The sequence below is a fragment of the Centruroides vittatus genome, unplaced genomic scaffold (assembly GCF_030686945.1).
Source record: "Centruroides vittatus isolate TY-2023 unplaced genomic scaffold, ASM3068694v2 contig_1057, whole genome shotgun sequence".
In the NCBI taxonomy this organism is placed as follows: Eukaryota; Metazoa; Arthropoda; class Arachnida; order Scorpiones; family Buthidae; genus Centruroides; species Centruroides vittatus.
In genome coordinates, this window is record NW_027120684.1 from 1,013,099 (window position 1) to 1,026,608 (window position 13,510).

Here is a 13,510-nt window from a genome sequence, read left to right on the forward strand (position 1 = left end):
AAGTTGCAGCTCTTGTCAAAGCCATTCTTACTTGATGTTACTCAAATTGGACTCTTCAGGGGTCTCAATTGTTCTTATTCTTTTAGATGTAGGATTTACCTGACCAATTTTACTCCTTTGCTTTCTCCTAAATTTTTTTTTTTTTTTTTTTTTTGACAAAATAGCAAGTTTTTTTAATTCTATGTTGATAAAACAAACTTTCTAAATAACAGGCTTTTTAGATCGTTACTTCTGATATGCTAATAGAACATTACATGGTCACTATGGAAAGATTTTTTAAAAATTTGTTATAGAAGTGACACAATATGGCTATCTTTTTTTTATAGTTTAAATTCTAAATTTAATGAAGTAAGTTTAAAATACACCATTTGCCAAAATATTTAAAAATGCATCTTAAGAGAAACCTTGTCAAGCATGAATGTCATGTGATCCCTGTAATGTGACTGCAATCACTGACCCAAAATCGATAAAACGTTTACTCTATAGCTAATATTTCTGCAAAATAAGTAGCGTGTACTTTGTCAGAACATAAAACGAATACAGTAGGTGATTGGTTAACGAACACAATCTGTTCCAAGACTTTGTTCGCTATCCAAATTGTTCGTTAACCAATTATCGATTTACCATAGGTTTTTATGGGAATTTGATTATTTTATTCCAGAGACCTCCTTGAAAATAAAAAATATGTACTTTCTTACTACGTTTATTTATTTGTAATAATAAAAATACATATATACACAGTCTTGCATTTTTCAGTCAAATTTTTTCTGTTTGTGGGGTGTTAAAGAATCTTGCTTTTCTCTCCAAGATTTTTCAGAAGTAATTAATAGCATTGTAATTGTAGAGATCCCCAAGCCTATTAACCTCAACCTGGTTTGGATGCCATTCTAAGACCTGTTGCCATCCATCTTCCTACTTCTTCAAAAGATGTTTAATAGCAGATATCGGCATTAATCCTCTTTTTCAGAAGATCTTGCTGAGTATCTTGGTGTTCTTCATTCAAGAGGAGTTGGCATTCTTCTGTTGTCAGAACAGTTTCAGATTTCATGATGAGCTCTTCAATGTTCTTTATCTCTCAGATGTGATTTCCATTACTCCTTTATCTGCTTGAGTCTTTTTGATTATACTGTGTCTTTCGTAGATAAGATTGAACTGCGGCCTACTGTAGACCTGTTCAAGTCATACTGCCCAGCAACATCAGACATCTGCCCATGCTCTACCTTTGCTATTATACTCTCACCTTTTGAAAATAAAAACTGACGCAAAACTTAACGAGTACCCACCCGACAGTCTCGCGAATATTATAATGGAATTACAAGGGAGAGTTTCAAAGTTTGGAGGAATACTATCCGATCAGTATATACTGGGTTGAGCGTCGATGTCGACGTCTCCCGCACTCCGAAAAGTTTTGAATTGTTACCTGAAGACAAGGGAAGATCAATCATCGGTATTCATTATTCTATGTCGTTTGTTCTGTGATGTGTTCGTTATCTGAACATAAAAATTTTTTGTGAAAGTGTTTGTTAATCGATCACCCACTGTATAACCAAAATTTCATCTGGATTGAATAAAAATTGCATGAGTTAATAAGGAATTCATACACACACATACACAGACAGATGGATGACTGCTTTTATATTAGTAATATTCATAAAAGGGAGAGAGTCAAATTTATTTATCAGTATGGCTACTAACTTTAAATAAAAGTCACCCATAAGTTCATATACATATATAAGAAAAAATAAAGACAATGGATTTGTAAGTATCAATTTTAACGAATTATAAATTATTCATTAAAATTGTTGCTTACAAATTCATTGTCTTTATATTTTTTAATAAAACTTGTTTGCACTAAAATAATTGCAAAAACTTCTATACATTTGCAAGCCATCTTATCTCAGTGCATTTATGTTTGTGTTCATTAGACATTTATTCTAAAAAGGAAATTTAAGAAGTCTGTAAGTGTCCATAATTTGTCTTTTTAAAACCTTTTTATTTCCAGTAAAACATAAAAATATTAGCCTGTTCAAACAAACAGTTTCAGTTCTTGATAGAGATACAAAAATGTTTGTTTGAACAAGCTAATATTTTTATGTTTTACTGGAAATAGAAAGGTTTTAAAAAGACATATTATAACTTCCAGTATTTAAGAGTGATAGTTGTCCATAATTTGTTATGAATCAAGAAAGGTTTTGATTCATAAAATAAGAACTTTGACAAGGACAAGAAAATATTGAATTTTGAACCAAATCTATTTTATTTTCATTGAGAAGCAGAAAAATTAACAAAGATTTTTGTACTCTGAATTTCACTCTCAGGTAATGATTGGTGATTTTGTATAAGAATTTTTTAAAATTTCTTTTTAATTTTTAAATCCTTCAGAATAAAATGACTTGATTCAAAAGAATGCTATTCAAATTTTAAAAATAAATTCAATTTTTTTATAAAATTGCATAACTTAATACAAATATAAACTTAATGTATTGTTTTTAAGCTATAATTTATCATTGAATAAAATTTGTGTGTCTTTTACCATAAATTTTTTTCAATTACATTGCAATTCATTAGTATTTCTAAGTCATAATTACATTTAATCTATATTCACTTTTCATCTTCAGTAAAAGTTTTAAAGTAAATTAGTTTATTATTTTTATTTTAAAGGAAAATACAAGCAAACATTTATGCTGCTGCTTTCTTATTTGTTATACACTGCTGAATAAGTACATTTGTGCTTAATTTTTTGTGTATTATTTGTGCTTAGTTAATTAGAAAAGATAATATGAATATTTTCAATATTTAGTTCACTTTTATATTCCAAATTAAATCACTTGATTGATTATATCAGTGATATTTAAATAATTGTAAGAAATTTTTTTATTAATTATACTATTTTATGGAATTGTTAGTTGCTGTTGAGAACATTAAGTGTAATAAATTACTTAACATGTTTACATTCTTATGTAAAGATTAATATATTTTTTGTGGTTTTCAAGATATATTAAATCTTTATTTTAAAAATTTCAAACATTAAATATACATGTTTTCTTGTGACAAATGATCCTACGAAAGATATCTTGATTATTTTTAGAAAGCAATAAAATCTGATCTTACTTCATACAGAATTTCAGATAGACAGACATATTCAATGTATTTTAAGATGTGAAGTAAATGAATTTTTAGAAACAAATAAGTGATATATGAAAAAATTTATCTGAATCTAAAATTTATTTATAAGCTCATTTTTTAAATCATTATCAAAATTCCATAAGAATTGTTGTATATAAGTTTTTGATGTGCATAAACATAATAATCATACAATATTTACTTTTTAGTTTAATTGATGATGTCTTATTATCAAATGTATTTAATTCATCATGTAACATTTTATAACTTAAGAAGTAATTATACTAATGATCAGAATTCTGCATAACGTATTAGGTAATAAAGTACAGTGATTCTGATTATTTGTATGAAAAATAATTCATATTAATGATCAAATTAATAGTTTATCATCATAAATAAGATTATTTCATCAAGAAATTTTGTGATAAAAGATTTGTTTCTAAGGATATATAACTGCATTCAGAATATAGCTTTTAATAGCAAAATGAAGTAATAATTGCACTGAAAAATTATCATAAAAATTTATGTTAATACAGTTATTTACAGTTGCAGTTTATTTACTAAATAAACTGCAGTCTATAAATACAAATGTACTCTACTTTTAATATTTATGTATTGGTTTTATAATATTTTATTATTATTATTAGTATTACCAATATTTGTCACATTTAGAATCTATTGAAAGAACAAAAGAATTGATGCTATTTCTTAATAATTTGATGATGATGTCTGTTAATTAAGCTAACATTATACTTTCTGTGTTTTTTTTTTTTTTTGTGATTTAATTATAACACAAAGAATTTTGATTTTTCTGCACCCTTAAATAGCATTAAGATATTTATTAACATATTGATTATATGTTGTTTTGATTGTTAGTTATTAATTATATATAATTAATGAATTATGTTTATAGTTTCATAAATAACTATTTTTGTAATAGTTTTCAATATATTTATTTATTTTCTTAAATTTTCATTTTAATTTTAAATTTGAAGACTTTTTAACAAAGATTTAAATGCCTTGTGTTTAAAAAACACAAGGCATTTAATTTTGAATCTGAAAATTTATTTAATAAAATTAACATTTTTGACTGTCTGAAGCTTGTCACACACTATGTTGAATCGGTCAGAATTTTTAAATAACAACCATTTAAATGGAACCCTGCATGCTAATTCAGAATAGACCAGAAATGTCACATTGCACTGACAAATTGGAATCAATTTCCAGAGGAGGAACATTTTGACTGATTCTGAAATGGTGCACATGCTGTAATGTCTCTCTATAGCATCATTCATTACAAACATGTGCTTTCCGTTTGTGATTGATCGTGTTTTGTCGTATTCAAAATGACTAATGATAAGTTAATTTAAGCCAACAACACCCAGTTATTTACATTTCATTAAAAAAAAATATGACATTGTCTGGAAATAAAATATGTGGGATGAAATCTGTGAAACTCTAAATGGAAATCATAAATAATAACACTTTTGACCCTAATGTGCAAACAAACTTCATTTTTGTTTGTAAAAAGAGTTCCAATCCAATGTAATGTGTGGCAAGCTTTAGACAACTTCAGATTCAGAAACTAAGATAAATATTTTAAAATATTATAAACTCTGGAATGTAATACCTTACTCGTTAGAACTGTTTCCTAACCTAAAGGTTATTTAGGACGATTAAAAATGTTAGTTTTTAAAATAAATCTGCTTGGTTAAAGGTTTCTTTCCAGTTGTGGTTTAACTTTGGTAGTTATTTCCATTCAAATTGATAAATTAACCATGGAAAGTTTTAATTTATTCTTGTCATTAATAATGATGATAATTAAATTTACATTCCAAATTATTTTGTTTAAATATTATCAAAATTGACTTTTTCATGTGTTACATTCTCACTTTATTAAAATTTACAACTTTAAGATACATCAATATATGATGTAAGGATTGGAGAACACAAAATATTGAGAAATTAATGAATATTATGATTATAAATTTCAATAGTATTAGATTGAAGACTTACTTTTATATGAATTTTCAATTTAAGAAGTACCTGTTTAATATGCTTTTGCTTAAAATAATTTCTTGTATAATTTGTTGCTTAAGAATTTTTGATTCCTTTTATTTCCATGTATTATAAAATTTTTCATTTAATAAAATGAAAATTTTCAAGTGGCAATTGATTTATCTTCCTTCAAAAATAAAATTTAACATAGAAAGAAAATCCATTTATAGCATTATTACTTAGCTTGTTTCTACTCATTAGTGGATGGTATTAATCTGTATACTTTCCATGTTGTTTGAAGCATGGGAAGTTATGGAATAGTGTCAGCATCCATGGATATAAAGGGACCAATCCCAATCCTACCCATGCCTCTTGAAATTTCCTGATGGCCCTATCTTGCCTGTTTCACACACATAAGAGCATACTCTTACTGATAGAGAAAAATCAGCACTATTCCACGAAGACCTAAAAGAACTCAATATTTAAAAAAAAAACTTTTATAGTATAAGAAACTTTAATTTTGAATTTTTGCTTCTAAATAGTTACTATATCAGTACATGTACATTTTTCACTTTTCTTGGAGTTCTTCATTGATATCTTTTGCTCTGGTCACCACCCTCATCTTTGCTCTCCTTAGTGATCTAATCATTATCCTTATTGTTATGAGTCTCTCTCTCTGATTTGTCAGTACTACTATATGTATTGAAATCTGCATTTATTAATACATTACCCTTGTTGAAAATATTGCTAGTTATGTCAATTTAACAAATCCTTTAGCTGTCATAGCCTTCTAATTAACAGGCTAGAGTTGAATTTAAATGCAAAGAAAACAAGATATCTTCCTAGTGATACTCTGGGGACTCTAGACAATCCTTATGGGTTTTGGCCCTTGGTGAAATTGGCTGAAAGTTTAGTATGTAATAGTTCTTGACTAACTGATCGAAAGTCTTGTGCATTAAGCATGAAAATTAGTTTTTTTGTTAGAGCCATTTGAATATGTGGGAGATATATATAATTTGTTATACAATGGTGACAAAACTTCCTCTTTCTTCAAACCCTATTCAAAAATACCCTAGCAAAATATTTCAAAAAGTTAAAGTAAAAATCACTGTAGACCTTTTTGTCAATACATACCTTGTCAGCTTGTACTGGACAAATATGCAAATTTCCACTCCTTTCAGCTTTTCCATTGTAGAGGGCTGTGTAATCTCAGCCTCCTAATGAAAATAGGGCAACATTGTCAATTACAAGGATGTAGTACATGAATAATATGTATTGATACTATGATGTTTTAATGCAGTCTGAGGTATCCAAAACAGGCTGTAAAATATAACAGGCGAATGCTTTCTGCACATGGCACACGAGGGGTAACAGTGCATTGCTGCATAATAAAATGCAATGTAGGAGTAGTTGATTGTGAGGTATGCTCTTATAAGTGAAACAGGACCTGTGTTTCAGAAATGAAAACAAGCAATTTTTATGTATAAGAACATTCTCTTATTTGTGTATAAGTACTGTAACATTCACACTACTAATTTTTATAAAGGCTTCTATGTTTTGATGTAATTATATGAAGGTAACCAGACAGTTAAATTCTAGGTTTTTAAATAAATAAACAAACAGCAAAAAATGATTCAAATAGTTTAATTTTTAAACTACATTATTATTATTATTATTATTTTTTATAAAAGCATTTGCTTCAAATTTTCATTTTACCAGTACTTTATGGTGGCTAATATTATTTAATGATGAAATTATAAACACACCAAATTTATACAATGCATTTAAAAATTTGAAGGAAAAAAATATGAAAACTGAATTTTAAATTATTGTGTAATATTACAAAGTTCAGAATTACTTCCATTAGGCTTTTATAAAGTTGTATTTTTAAGTTCTTTGAAATTTTTCTGAGTCATTATACTTTATTGATATATGCTAAATGATGATTTATTCTTTCTGAACTTTATTTAGTTATATAATAAAATTAGTTGTATTTTTATATTTGAATAGTCTTCAAAAAATATTTTGATTTATCATTAAATCTATTACTAAGATGAATAAATAAGAAACCTATTCATGATATTAAAACTAATTTATAACTGTTAAACAATATCAAAAAACTTTAAGCTTCAAATATAGAAAAAAGTTTGATTTATCAAAGAATATATTTTTTCAAGTATCAAAAAATCAACTGCTAAGTTTTAGTTAACAAAATATTTTGGTTATCCTAACTTAGGAACAAACAAAATTAAAACAACTGATTAAAACCTGCTTTCAGAAAAAAATTTTGAAAATACTAACACCTATAGAGTAATTTATTGTTAAATACAGGGTGCAGCAGAAAGAACATTCTGATTTGGAACAACAATAAAAAAATACAAAACAAGATATCATGTATAAAAGATTTTTTTTCTCTAAGTACACAGTATGCCATTATCATCCATTAGGTTTTAAAGAGTACATCAGTTAAATGGCGATCGTCAATGTCGATGCAGTTTTGAAATCTTTTTCAGAAATTTTGCATTGATCTGTGGACCGTGTCCAGCGGAATCGCCTTGATTTCTTGTGTAATTGCTGCCTTGAGTTCTTGCAAATTTGTTGGTCGGTGTTGGTACACTTTTGATTTGAGATAGCCCCACAGAAAAAATCACATGGGGTCAAATCTGGCGAATGCGGTGGCCAACCAATATCACCCTGTAAAGAGAAAACATGGCCCGGAAACAAGTTTCTGAGTATTCCAAGTGACCTTCTAGAGGTATGCGACGTGGCACCATCTTGCTGAAACCATACATCTTCCGGATCATGATTGTCGAGTAAACTGTTAACTAATGGACGAAGAAAATTTTCAAGCAATCGACAATAGCACTGTATGGAAGCTCTAGCAACTTCCACATCTTCTGGTCTTGTTACGCTTCTAGGGTGGCCAGGACTCTTTCTTTTTAAAGCTGAACCTGTTTATCTAAAATTTGAAACCCAATGACAAATTGTTGGTGCAGCTGGAACCGGATCATGACGCCCGAGCTGAAAGCGTATTCGGAAGGTCCATTGCGTCGTTATCACAGATTCACCATTCGTAACAAACTCTTCGACAACAAAAGCACAATGCTCTCCGCTCCACGCCATGACTGTAACTACAAATGGCATGCACAAACAGATCAAAAGATACCATGCCTACTGCTGTACCCCTATTATGAGCGAAGCAACGCTTCTGCCAAATCAGAACGTTCTTTCTGCCGCACCCTGTACAATTTATGATAGCTTGTTATTGTGCATAACTACATTTGTTTTAAAGTGGTATACAAAAACTACGAAGGTTGCCTGGAAGTAATACCCGTTTGCCCATAATTACAAAACAAATTTACTTGAATTTTTTTATTTGCCATAATTACATACAGTGGCGTAGCGTAGTGGGGGCAGCAGGGGCGGCAAAATTTCACAATAAATAATAATATCTTGTAAAAATACCTAAATAAGGGGGCGGTGAAATTTTCCTCCTCCCTGGGTGGCTGACACCCACACTACGCCGCTGATTACATATCAATTTAATCATTTTTCAACATAATCACTACTATTGTTTAAGCACTTGTCATATCTTACAACCAGTTTTTGAATGCTGTCATCGTAGATTTCTGGCATCAAGCCCTTTAACCACCGCATGACTCTTTCAACTTGTCGGCACTGGTGAAGCACTTTCCTCTGAAAAACTCCTTCAATTTCCCAAATAAGTGACAGTCACTGAGAGTCAATTCCAGAATGTAGGCAGGATGCTGCAGAACATCCCATTTGAAGCAGGTATGTGATTTGCTGAGCCATGCAAGGATGCTCATCACCACAATGTACCACACCACTTGTTTTGGATGGCCCTGAAAAGCCTATCACAATATCACCATACACTGCATAATATGATGATGAATGTCCTGTGGATGAATGTTTTTGGCATTCAGAAACCAAATAACAGCATGCACTTTACATGCCTTTGAATCAAACACATTTTCGATATCCCAAAACAATTTTTCAATAAACCATTGTTTATTATTTCCATAATAAAATCATTTTTTCTTATTTTTTTAAAAAAATTATTTAAATTGTTTAAAAATGAACCTAATTATATATTCAATTATTGCAGTAGCTGTGTTCTTTTCTTTAACCATACACATTAATGACTGTGGCTGCAAGAACTGTGCATAATTTCATTGGTTGTTTCTTCCATCATTCATGAATAGTGTTGGTGAATTCATTGGTTGTTTCTCACCTCATTCGTGAATGCGATTGATGAATGTTGCGTGAAAGAATGAATGGAAGTAATGAAGGCAAGACTTACATAATGTATATGGTTAAAAAAAAGATACTGCAATAATTGAACATTTAATTAGGTTACTTTTTAAGGAATTTAAAGAATAATGTTTTTCAAAATAAGAAAAAAACGATTTGAATATTAAAAAATTCTGTGTGTGTGTATCGAAAAAGTGTTTGTAGTAGTACGTTGGCTTGTATGAAAGAATGGTAATTGTGGCAAGAAATATTGTAATTTCCAGAATGCATCTGGATAAAAATAAAGTTATTGATTGGCTAATAGTTTTGGAGTTTGTGGATGTGATAATTTCTAGAAAATAAGTGTCTAAACCGGGCTCATATTAAATTAAATATTAAAAAAAAGTTGGAATTTTGAAAGATGGTAAATTCGGATCAATATGCGTACAGCTTTTGTTTCCTTTTCTAAGACTTCTTCCAACACCAACATCGATGAATGAATTTTCTGATGAGCAGCAAGAAAATTCCAGCTATTGCACCCAAGAATGCATAACCCTTAAAGGGTATACTGCCAATTATCGGTCATATAAGTCCAGATATATGTTTTGTGATGGTATATTGAGTAAATTTCTGGACACCGAGGGGAAGATTACCAAGATATTTGAAAAGTGCTTGTAATCCCCATTTAGATTTTGTTTTACAGCACATACGGTTGTATATTCTTTGAATGATTGTATGTTCTAGAAAAGTAATTTAATTTAATTAACTAAACTGTTTGAAGTAACTTTAGAAATCACAAATCTAATCAATTGGAGAAGAAATCTTGCACAAATTCATTCATTAAATTACAGTGTTGCTTGCTGAAATCACAGGTTATCAAGCAAGACAGCCACAAATCGTTGTCATCAGAACAAAATGTTCCCTCAAAGTATTTTTCGATTTTGAGTTTGAGACAACCCCAAAACCTGACTCTGCCTCTACGAAAAAGTCTTGCGTAAGCGGGTTCAGTTAATGGTGAGAATTTATAAGTCAGAACCTTTCTCTATCCAGAATTATTATGGTAACGTACAGTACTTACTTTGGACAACGGAAGATTGCAACCCATATCCAATTAATATAAAAGAGGCGGCAACAAATATCCCTTTGAAAAGCATTCTGAATTTTATTTACTTGTTAAAATGCAAGAATTGATCCAATATAATGGGTTTTAAATTGATTATTGTTAACAATACTTTTACATAATTAGTCTCTGTAATGCTGCAGTTCCCAACCTTGTTTTGGCCAGGGACCACTTCGATTTCATTGTTGTTAGCAGGGACCACAAGGTTTAAGAAAAATAAACTGTGTCAATCTAAAAATAAACTTTAACGATTACTTATGTTAAAAGTTTTGATTAAACTCGAGTAACATGCTTTAACAGTACTATTATAATAGGAAACATAACATTTTTAGTAAAAATTAAATTCAGTTTGTATCAGTGTGATTTTTGAGCTTTGCATCTTCTGTACAAGTTCAATAATCCTGGGGCTAATATTATTGCTCAAAGCTACACGCATATAATCACAATCACTTACTTTCAATTGATTCCTGGACTTGTTTTTAATTACCAGCAAAGCAGAAAACCCTTGTTTGCATAAATAATGTTGTGGAGAAAAGCATAAGATAGCGCAAGGCAATTTCTCGTTTTTTAGTGTATGAAATTGCTTTTTTACACCAAAACTGCTCCAGAGATTCAGATTCAGATGTGTCCTTACAGTTCCCTATCATTTTGGAATTCAATAAGGTCTTCCTGGATTTCTTCTGCAACTTCTTCAGCATTAGCACTAAAAGAGTTGCAAATCAGTTTTTGGTCAACATTAGCTTCTGTATTGTTATATTCTGGGAAGTAACGATTCAATGCATCAGCTAACATTTGCAGATGACTCTTGATGTTTTCTTATATGTTTGCCCTAATTGTGTCATACTTTTTATCATCGAGTGGTTTTAATGTCACGAATGCAGAATAATTGTCTTTGCCAATTTTACCTATCTATAACTGAAGTTTGCAAATAATGGCACAAAGTTTATCTTTAAAGATAAATATATTTGCAACGCCTCCTAAATGTCTGTTTCTGGAACCTTGCAATTGCAAGTTCAACTTATTTAAGTATGTGAAAATATCCACAAGATAAGCCAAATATATCTGAGATGTCAGATCAGAAAACTGCTCTAGTAAGTCGATCATTTTTTCTCATTTAGAAACAACTCAATCCTCTCCTCTGAGTTTGTGTAATCTTCCCAGCATGTTGCCTTTCAACAACCAACGAACTTCTGTGTGAAAGAGAAGGTTCTCATGGTCGGAGTCCATTTCAGTGCAGTTTTTTAAAAATGTGTGTATTTAAGGCACTGCTTTTGATAACATTTACCACTTTTATGGCCAATTGCATTGTATTATTAAGGCATTTAGGAAGAGTCTTGGAAGCTAATGCCTGGCGATGTATGATACAATGCGTTGTTAATGCCAAAGGGTTCTTCTGTTTTATTAATGTTGCTAGACTGGAACGTGATCCTAACATCACTGGAGCACCATCCGTACAGAAACCAACTAGCTTTTTCCACATAATGTTATGTTTCTGAAAATATTCAGTTATTATGTTCATGATGTCGATATCTTTTGATGTCGTTTCCAATTCCCGCGAAATCAATAATTCTTCTTTGATTATGTTGTATTTGTCTGCTTTTTAAATAACTACAAGTAACTGAGAACAATTAGAAATGTCTGTCGATTCATCACACTGCAAAGCAAAGCATGGCAATTTTTTAATTTTTGAAACAAGTTGCTCCTCGATATCATTTGACATTAGTTCTATTCGAGCTTTCACCGTGTTGTTTGATAGAGGTGTATCTTGTATTTTTTTTTTTTTTTGCTTCTAACCCTAAAACTTCTTCAACGGCTTTGATCAAACAAGGTTTCACTAATGTTTCTCCTACTGTATGAGGCTTTTTTGATTGCACTATCAATTTCAATATCTCAAACAATGCTACTAATGTTTTCTCCCATGACACAAATCTTGTACCACTAGGCCTGAGTTTCATTTTCTTTAAATTCTCTAATTTTCCTTCAAAGAATTCTGGTGGTCAGTCAGAGAAATTAGAATGGACTGTTTCTAAGTGGCATTTTAATTTCGCTGACTTCAAGGCATCGTTCGTTAGAACGATTGTGCATATAACACACTGTGGTTTCATTTCTCCATTACGTTCTATCGAAATAATAGTTACATTAAATTTGGATTTATCGTATTTTCTCTTAGGTGCCATTTTCTGAAAATAAAACAAAAATGCAATCTAATATAACAAGCAAAAGTGTAAAAATAATGTATTTTTCATAATAAATAAACTGATAAATATACAGTACTTTTACTATCTTTATTTTTAATTGTATATTGCTATGTAATGTGATTTCTAATTTTTTGTAATATACATGTACAGTACATAGGTATACTCACGCCTATATTCCCTTTTGTAATATAGTACCTACTTTTGATTAAAAAAGTTTAACATAGGAAAATGTGTACTTACCTCTTTTACATAAATCATATATTGATAAGAATGTTGAGAACTAACAGTCAGTTAAACTACTGATGTGGTCAAACCACTAAACAGCTAAATAGAATTACTGACACCTCTGGGGAAGACAAAAGAAAGCGTACGATTGACCAACCGGCTCGTGCCATACTGTTACGTGTCAATCACTTGCCCTCCCCCCGGTCACTACCTACTCACCGGTGTGTGGCACTGCTCCACCCAGGTGGTGCAGCATGGGCGTGCCCACGTAACAAGGAAATAATAATTTAAAATGAATAAAAGTTTTAAATCTTTCACTGACCATATTTTGGCTCTTGCGGACCACTGGTTGGGAACTGCTGCTGTAACGGAAATAACTGAAATGTACTTTAATGCTTTAATTGGTCATGTTTTTTTGAGATTGGGGTTTTGAGAAATTGCTCATTATGGATGATACCCTATTATATATTAAAGTACATTTACACACACACAAATCATGATTAAATTCTACATTTGGTTATCTTTACTTGTTTTATTGTAAACAAGTTGAAATTCAAACAAGTTTTATAATTCCAAATACAAAAATAAAATATAA

The 13,510-nt window shown here is 30.2% G+C and overlaps 1 long non-coding RNA gene across 1 annotated transcript; it reads left to right on the forward strand.

Moving 5' to 3' along the window:
- Positions 1 to 1,636: 1,636 nt before the first annotated feature.
- Positions 1,637 to 2,539, forward strand: LOC136971808 (uncharacterized). Its single transcript, XR_010880225.1, has 2 exons — positions 1,637 to 1,962; positions 2,160 to 2,539. It is a non-coding gene; the product is annotated as an uncharacterized lncRNA (long non-coding RNA).
- The last annotated feature ends 10,971 nt before the right edge of the window (positions 2,540 to 13,510 follow it).